The sequence below is a fragment of the Tamandua tetradactyla genome, chromosome 13, assembly GCF_023851605.1.
Source record: "Tamandua tetradactyla isolate mTamTet1 chromosome 13, mTamTet1.pri, whole genome shotgun sequence".
Classification (NCBI taxonomy): Eukaryota; Metazoa; Chordata; class Mammalia; order Pilosa; family Myrmecophagidae; genus Tamandua; species Tamandua tetradactyla.
The window spans coordinates 4,077,481-4,086,157 of record NC_135339.1 but is presented as its reverse complement, the minus strand read 5'-3'; the positions used below and the strand labels follow the sequence as shown (position 1 = coordinate 4,086,157).

The following is an 8,677-nucleotide window of genomic DNA, read 5'->3' as shown; positions in this document are numbered from 1 at the left end:
GCTGAGTGCATTAATATACGTACATCACCCATTTACCCTTAGAATTCTTTGCATATAATATGCGTTATTATCCTCAATTTGTAAGGAAGGAAACTGAGCTTCATAGCAGTCAAGTAACAGCTGGTAACTCTGGGGTGATTGCGTTGAATTATGTAGTAGATTGAATTGTGTTCCCTAATCTAGACAGGTTCCCAATCTTAATCCACATTTCTGTGTGTTTGAACCCACTGGAAATAGGACCTCTTGGAGATGTTATTTTAGTTAAAGTGTGGCCCAATTGAATGAGGGTGGGCTTTAGTCCAAGTTACCAGGGGTCCTTTATTAGCAGCAGAAATTCAGACATAAGAGAGAAAGCCACAGGGAGGAGAGGGAAGCCAGAAGTGAATAGGAACCCATCCGAGATGAGAAGTGGGAAAGCCAAGGAACTGCACAGGCTCCCAGCAAGCTGGCACCAGAACGCCACAGCCTTTGGAGAGAAAGCAAGCCATCCAGGCTCCAAAACCACAAGACAATTAATTTCCATTGTTTAAGACAGCTCATTGTGTGGTATTTGTCATAGCAGCCTGGAAACGAAGACAAAAAGGACCAGAATTCAAATTCAGACTTGGGTAGATTTGAGCCCGTGTTTGTCCGACTGCACTGCATTACTTGAACTTCGCACCAGGAAGGAGATTGGCTGATAGTCTGTGTTGCTTCTTTCCCCTCCCTCTTTCGTTTTCATCTTTCCTGTGTTCCTTAGAAAGACAGTTCTGGGGAGAGTTAAACTACAAGGACGCTTCACTTTCACCTGATAGAAAAGGTAGATGTGCTTGGAGGATCTGTGAGAATAATAATGTTGGCAGCTAGAGGACACTCCTCCTATGTAACAGCTCTGACCTGGAGTTAGTAAGTACTGAGATTTACAGCCTTGGTGAATGGGGTCAAGGCTGTATCCTTTATCTCAGCCAGAATTATTGCAAAATGCACCTCCAGTGATCTTGCATACTCTGTTAAATCCATCCACTTCCCAGCAAAGTAGCTTTGGGGCATGATATTCTAAGGTAGGTCAATAACATAACCTTGTCACAGCCTAATCTCAGCCAGGAACTTCAGGGCTGCTCTCTCGGGCAGGCCAAGAAGCATGGGGTCCCAGAGGGGTTTGTTGCTCCTGTTTCAGACTCTAGCTCTGTGGAATTCACTCCGACAATCCAGCTAATGCAACTCAGCCCAGATTCTTAACGCCTGCCTAGCTGTATGGCCACCAGGGCCTCCAGCAGTCAGTCAGAATATAATTTGCAAAGCCATGTCACCTCCTGATTAACCAAAGCAAAATCGGAGATAATAGTAAAAGTGGGCAAATATGTTTCATAGGAGCTGATTCCGAACTTTCCTCTCTTGTCTTGGGTAGGCAATTTTACTAGCACAACCTGCTCTTGGCAACCTTGGCCTCTCTTCAACATTTTAGGGTAATTCTTATTATTGAAGAGGGTTTCCATAAACTCAGTATGAGTCAACAAATAATACTGTGACCCCAAAGCATGTAATTTTAGGTGACTTTCTAGGAAGCCTAACATGGCTCAGGGCAGGCAGGTGATTTTGTTGTCTATTCTGCTCTGGAAAGAATATACCTGAACACTTTGGATCTGGTCCTTAGGTTTTAGAAAGATGTGAATAACTGAAGCATGACCCAAGGACATCTCAAAGAGTACAGTGGCTCAGGGTGGGCCACGGTGGTTCAGCAGGCAGAATTTTCACCTGCCTTGCCAGAGACACAGGTTTGATTCCTGGTACCTGTCCATGCAAAAAAAAAAAAAAAAAAAGAGTAGAGCGGCTGAAATGGATGCATTAACATAAAAACAAAACCCATCTCCTAGGTCTACCACTTCTTGGGTTATGGTTGAGAGAAGAGAATATTAATCTTCAGAAGACTATTATTAACAAGAAGAAGAAAGAGGAGTGGAAGGGCAAGATGAGAGGGAAGGAGAAAGAGAAAGTAGAGAAGGAAGAGGGAAGGAAGAAGAGTAAGGAAATAAGGAGGAAGAGAAGGAAGGAGAAAGGAGAGGCAGAGCTCATACTTAACGAGTGCTCATTTCATGTTAAGTATTTTGCATAGATTGTCTTCTTCAATCATTAAAATAACTTTATGAGGTAAGTACTAATATTTTACCAAATAAGATGAGAAACTCAGGCTCAGAGAGGTTAGATAACTTACCCAAGGTTTCATATCCAGGAGTGATGGGACTGGAAATGGGAACCTGGAACCTCATCTCCTGTCTCTGTCGTTATTCTACTGGTTTTTACCTTCACAGGATGCCACCCAATAGGGGACCCATCAACCTTTGTGGGTGGATTCATTGTGGATGAATGCACAGGTAGCAATAAATGAACACCTTTAACTTCTAGCTTACACAAAAACTGGGAAAGCCAAGTGGAGAAGGAAGCATGTTTAAACACTCTCAGCTACATTATGTATTTTGCTACTCTCCAGATCTCAGCCAACAGAATTTTTATTCACTCAAGATTTTTTTTAAAAAGTAAATTTCCAGGACAGTCTGTGAGATTGTCCAAAGACATTAAATCAAACCTTTTGTACTTTCTAGGTTGTCAGGCCCAGTTCCAAGAAATTGGAAATTATATTCAGAATGAAATCCCTAAAGCCCTGCCGAGTAGCCTGATCATTAGAGAAAATTGTGAGTCTGAACTCTGTAACATGGTTCTGATGGGCTCTGGTCCTGGTTCTGGGATGAGTGATGGCGTGAACTTGGAGGAGCCATTTTATACTCTTGAGTCTCAGTTCATTCATCTCTAAAAATAGGAGGTTTAGACTCTGTGCCCTGCAAAAGAAGATAATAAAAAATATTTTCAACAAATTTTGAAACCAGAAGGATGGTCAAATTGCTCTCCTAAATCACCAAGTAACTGGAGTATAGATAAAAGAGATGGGCCATGCCACACACTGGGTCAGGGGTTGGGAAAGAGAAGACTTTTTGGAGAAAGTGGTGTTTCAGCTGTCATCAGAGGCATGAGCAGTGGCCTGGAGAAGGGGAGCAGAAAGCATTCTAGCTGGAGGGGCTGGAAAGGTCCTGAGGCAGGAGGGAAGGGAGCCGATTCAGACAACATAGAATGGGGAGCATGCAAATGGCCCTGTAAACTGTAGCATAATACAAACTACAACCAAGGCCACAGCCATAAACCCAGACCAGGCCATGCCAGAGGTCTGGTTTTTATCCTAAGAGAGATATGGAGCTCCTGATTGGCTTCCTTCATTTTATTTTTATTGTTTCCTTTTCCATAAGTTACATGTATTTATAAATTTCTGATTTTTTGATGTAATTTATATACAGCAAAATACTCATATTTTAAGTTCATATCTTGATGACTATCTACCCGTTTATACGTCCACATAACCATCACCAGGATCAATATAGAATATTTCTAGAAGCACAGATAGCTCCCTCCTGCCCCACCCAGGCAATCCCACATTACCTCCCACTCCCTGAGCTAACCACAAAGAACTAGCTTTACCTGATCTTGAATTTGATGTCAATGAGCCATCTAGTCTGTGCATGATAGAACTTAGTAATGGTGTGTGTGTGTGTGTGTGTGTGTGTGCGTGTGTGTGCACGCGTGCGTGTGTGTGTGTGCGTGTGCATGCGTGTGCATGTGTGTGTGTAGGGGTTGAATAGTTAATCAGATTTGCATCTGGAAAGATGGTATTGACTACATTTTACACACTGGATGGGGTGCAGGGATGCAGCTTGGAGGCGAGATGGATGCTGTTATCTCCAGGGGAGAGAAGACAGAGGCCTGAATGGGAAAGGATGGGCGAAAGGATGGAAAACAATGGCAGATGGGGTAAAATCAACCACACCTGGTTACTGACCATGTGGAGGTGGGTGGGAGATGAAAGGCTTAAGCTCTGGCTCCTGTGTTGACCCCCTGGGGGTGGGGGTGGGCAAAGCCTTGAACTAGGCCAGGGAACTTGGAAGATGGGGGTTTCAGAGTGAGACAATGGCTGTGAGTTGGGGCACCTTGAGTTTGAGATACTTGTAGGCGTTTGGACATATGGGTCTGAAGCACAGAGAGGCAGGCCAAGCAAGGGGTGCTTTGATAATCCCAGGCAAAGAGAGGATGCTGTCAGCATGGGAAAAAATTGTACCAGGAGAATGAAATCAGGAAAGCACCTGGAATTCTACCATATATTGGCTGGGTGAAGGAAAGGGGCCCACAAAGGAGCCTAAGAGCGGCACCAGAGGAGTGGGAGGACAAGCAAGTGGGAGAATAAGGCAGTGGAAAGTCAAGAGAAGTGTTTCCTGGAGCCTGAGAGCAGGAGTTACTTTTACAGAAGCTGTGGCTCTTATTTAGCAGCTCTGAGAACCAAATTCTCCATTTTTTTCTCCAGAGTAATGTGTTGGCTTATAATGAGAAATTATGAACTACATTATTGGGGCAGGTCTGAAAAACACAAGAACTCTTTGAGGTTTAAACCAACTCCTCTGTGTTTGATCTTAAAACTTATCTCCTCTACCCTGGAAAGTTAAGATGCGGCAAGAGTTTTGCTTGAGCTTTGGGCAACATCACCCTAACCAGACAGAATTCCTAAGCCGGAGGCTTTGGGGAGACCATGCTCCTCCTCTTTCCTCTACCTGGGCATCCCTGAGTTTCTCTTGAGTGGTCAGGTCACTTTTCTTTTAGGAAAATTAAATAAGTAGAACAAAACAACAAAGGAAAACAAAAATCACCTATGAGGTCATCAGTATGCTAATAGTAATAATTCTTCTTTGGCTATCTCTTTTGGACTAGACACCTTTATCTTATTTAATTCACACAATGACCTTGGAAGTGAGAGATTCACATTTCTCAGATATAGGAATCAAGGCCCATAGAGCCCCTACTGCTTGTGAACTTTCCTAGAATTCATGCCTGGCTGACTAGATGCATCTACCTTTCCCCTCTCCCATCTCAAAAGTGTGTACATAGCCCCTTGAAAATCACAACTTGGACTCCTCGGTGGCAGAGGCAGGTACTTGAGCTCAGTCCATGACTCTTCATTTCAGTAAACAGCGAGAGAGCCCCTTCTGTATACCAAGGCATGTCATTAGGTCATCGGCACTAGAGATGCAGAGGTGAGCTCATGAGTAGGTCACATTCCTACCCAGTAAGCAAATACACAAAGTAATTTCAGAACACAGAGTTGTGGAAGGAATCATATCTCCCACAAAGACATGCTCAAGTCCTAGCCTCCAACCCTGTGGGTAGGAACCCATTTATAAATAAGATCTTTGAAGATGTTACTATGAGTTAAGGTGCGGACTCATTTGTGAATAGAAACTTCAAAGATCCTATCTGGTTGGGATCAAATTGAATTAAGTTGGGCCTTAGTCCATATGACCAGAGGCCTCAAAAGCTGAGGAACTTCAGACACAGTCAGTCAGTAGAAGCCAGAAGAAAAGAAGCCAAAAGGTGGTAGATTGTTGGGGACAGTGGAGCCCACGGACTGTGGTGAGCCAGCACCGGAGCGTTGCAGACTCCAGGAGAAAGAGTGGCCTGTCGGGACCTTGATGTTGGACTTCTGGCCTCCAAAACTGTGATACAGTAAATCTCTCTTGTTCGAGCCCACCAGTGTGGTGTTTGTCTTAGCAGCCCTGGAAAAATGAGATGTATAGCACATTCTCTGAAGGAAATAAGGTAAAGTGATTGGGAGGCTATTTATGGATGGGGTGTCAGAGAAGGTCTGGAAGTCTCAGAGATAGACCCCAAAGCAACTGCTGGGGTGGGCTACTTTCTCCAGTCTACACAGTGGTCCTGTTCTGATTCATTAACACCATGTTCTAACTATACACACACGGGTGTTATAGGTGCTGGGCTAAGACCTCAGGTTCTCTAAAGGTATATGCCACAGGGACTATGAAGAGATGCCGAATGTCAAGTGACTTTCCCAACTTGAATTTTAAGTATACTGCAGGTAAGGAAGGTTCTGTACTGCATTATCTAGCTCTTATTAATGTATCGTGGAAACAGCATGGGATCTCCTGCTTTCCTTCTAAGGTCTGGCATGTGGACACTTTTCCTGGGAAGAGGGAAGCATGAAAGCAGTAGCCCTGGACCCTGCTCCTAGGATCTTCTTTCATGGGGACGGTAGCTACTTGCTAAGGGTCTCATGACAAGAAACACCTGGGAGGAGGAAGTCAATCCCATCATCTGGACATTTGGGACCAAGCACATCTGCCCCCTGGCCACATTACTAGCTGGGCTTCCATGTTCTCCTGCAGCCTGAAAGCATCAAGAAGTGGGGAAAAAAATGGGATGTGGTAGGACAAGCATAGGTTTCACTTCTGGGGGATGTCCCAGGTCAACTTGTCCCACCCTCACCTGAGGCTCCAGCAAGGCTTGCCCTCCTTTTGCCTCCCCATCTGAAGTGGACTCATAGCTTTGTCATAAAAATAGACTTTGTTCAATAATTTACCAGTGCCTGGAACATAGGAGCCCGAGACCCCTACTATCCCACACCCAGAAGCTCAGTCAGAACATCACCCATTTGTGCCTTCTCACTTAGTGTCTTGCCCACCTGATTCTTGTCTTAGCCTCTTGTTTCCAGTGCTTTCCCTGAAAACCATCTGTAGAGTCCCTCTTCTCCTGGCATTGTAGCTCCTGGTATGTTTCAAGGATTCATAGCTGCATGCAGACCACACTCCTGCATTTCAGCATGCTGCCTAAAGCCCTTTGCCTTCGCTCTGTCCCTCTCCCTCTCAGCCACCTGCCCCGAGAGGGGTCTTTCCCCAGACCATGGTGGGCTTGTGAAGGCAACCTTGCTGGTCTTGCCTCCCACTCCCATGGATCCCTCCAGATCCAGACTACCCTGTAACATCTGATGTTGAATCCTCCTCCTCCTCAGCACTTTCACTGATAAACATTCCTTTGAACCCTTATGATCCATTCTACTGGTATCAACTCATTTGCCTTGTCTCTTTCTCAGATAGAACCCACTTGAGACCAGGGACTAATCGTCTCCTCTTTCAGTCATTAGCTGAGTGCACAAAAGGTACATCTGTGGCCTTACATCAAAACAAGGACCCTAGTGAATCTGACAACCATGAGGCAAAAAACAATTGTGCTCCAAAAATGAACCAAGATCTATATTAAGAAGAAAGAAAATGAAGAAGTTGAGAACAAAAATTAATGAATAGAAAAAATATATTCTAGAGAGAATGGATGAAAGCAGTGTTTTCGAAAAGACAAATAAAAACAATGAACACCAGGCAAGACTGATCAAAGGATGAGTGGTTGGCTCTTGGTGGTTCTTAATCCAAATTCCATCCAGATGTTGGGTTTAATTTATCAAAACAAGTCTGAAATCCCTAAAGACATTCATTAACATTTACTTAGCACTCCTCTCCAGGCCTCTCCTTCCATCACTGCAGGGTCTCAAACCCTCAGATCCAGTGGATGAAGGAGGAGGGGTGGAGGGGGTAAGGCAAGCATATGTCTGCAGTATGGTAATCCTTCCCGGGTTCAGAGATCTTAAGCAACTTGGAAGATTCAGGCACCATCTGTTTGGAATTGAATTATGTCATTCACAAAAGGCATGTTCACATCCCAACCCCTGGTTCTATGGATTTGAATCCATTTGTAAATAGGAACTTTGTTATTAGTTAAGGTGTGTCCAAACTGAATGAAGGTGGATCTCAGTCTTATATGACTGAAGTCTTATAAGCAAAGGTAACAGGATGTTAAAACAAAGCCAAGAGGAAAAGCCAGAAGCTGGAAGTCAGCAGAACCTGGAAAAAAAAGAAGACACCACCATATGCATTACCATATGATGAAAAAGCCAAGGACCCCCAAAGATTGCCAGCTGGCCAGAAGATACCAACCCTGGAAGGAAACAAGCCTTCTTGCCTCTGCAACCGTGAGCCAATATATTCCTGTCGTTGAGCCAAACTATTGCATGCAATATTTGAGTTTTAGCAGCTGGGAAACTGAAACACCATCCTGTGTCCCTGAATGAATGCAGAACATCAAAGATCAGAGATGGCCAATGAGTTTAACTCAACCTCACACTTGTAGGTAAAGCCAGGAATTGGGAAGCTTCTCACTGAAACTCACCTGAAGGCCAGGATTGCATTGTCTTTGAAAGAGAAAACCCACACAAGATTCCCAAAGACCGTCAGCAAGCTGAGATGATTAGCTCAACTTATAAAGCCACTGCAGCCAAATTCCAAAGCTCTGCTTCATAATGAGTAACTTAAATTAAAGGGACAATGTGAAGCTTTGCTATGCACTTATTGACATATGTAAAGCATCTATTTCAGAACTGATGGAGATATTTATTGTTTTGTTTTAAAAATATTAAAAACAAAGGTTATGATCACTTCAGCAGCACATATACTAAAACTGGAATGAAACAGAGAAGATGAGCTTGGCCCCTGCAAAGGGTGACAGGCAAAATCCTGAAGCATATTTTTACTGTGTGATTGTGAAAACCTTGTGTGTGATGCTCCTTTTATCTAGGGTATGGATAGATGAGTAAAAAAAATGGGTAAAAAGTAAATAATAGTGGGGATAAGTGGCAAAATAAGTTGGGTAGCTTGAAATACTAGTGGTCAATTGAGGGAGAGGTGAGAGATAAGGTATGTATGAGTTTTTTCTTTTTATTTATTTTTCTGGAGTGGTGCAAATGTTCTAAAAATGACCACTGTAA

General features: G+C 43.7%; 1 pseudogene; it reads left to right on the top strand.

Annotated features, from left to right (window-relative positions):
* Positions 1 to 8,340: 8,340 nt before the first annotated feature.
* On the top strand, positions 8,341 to 8,441 carry LOC143654669 (U6 spliceosomal RNA; annotated as a pseudogene).
* Positions 8,442 to 8,677: the final 236 nt, after the last annotated feature.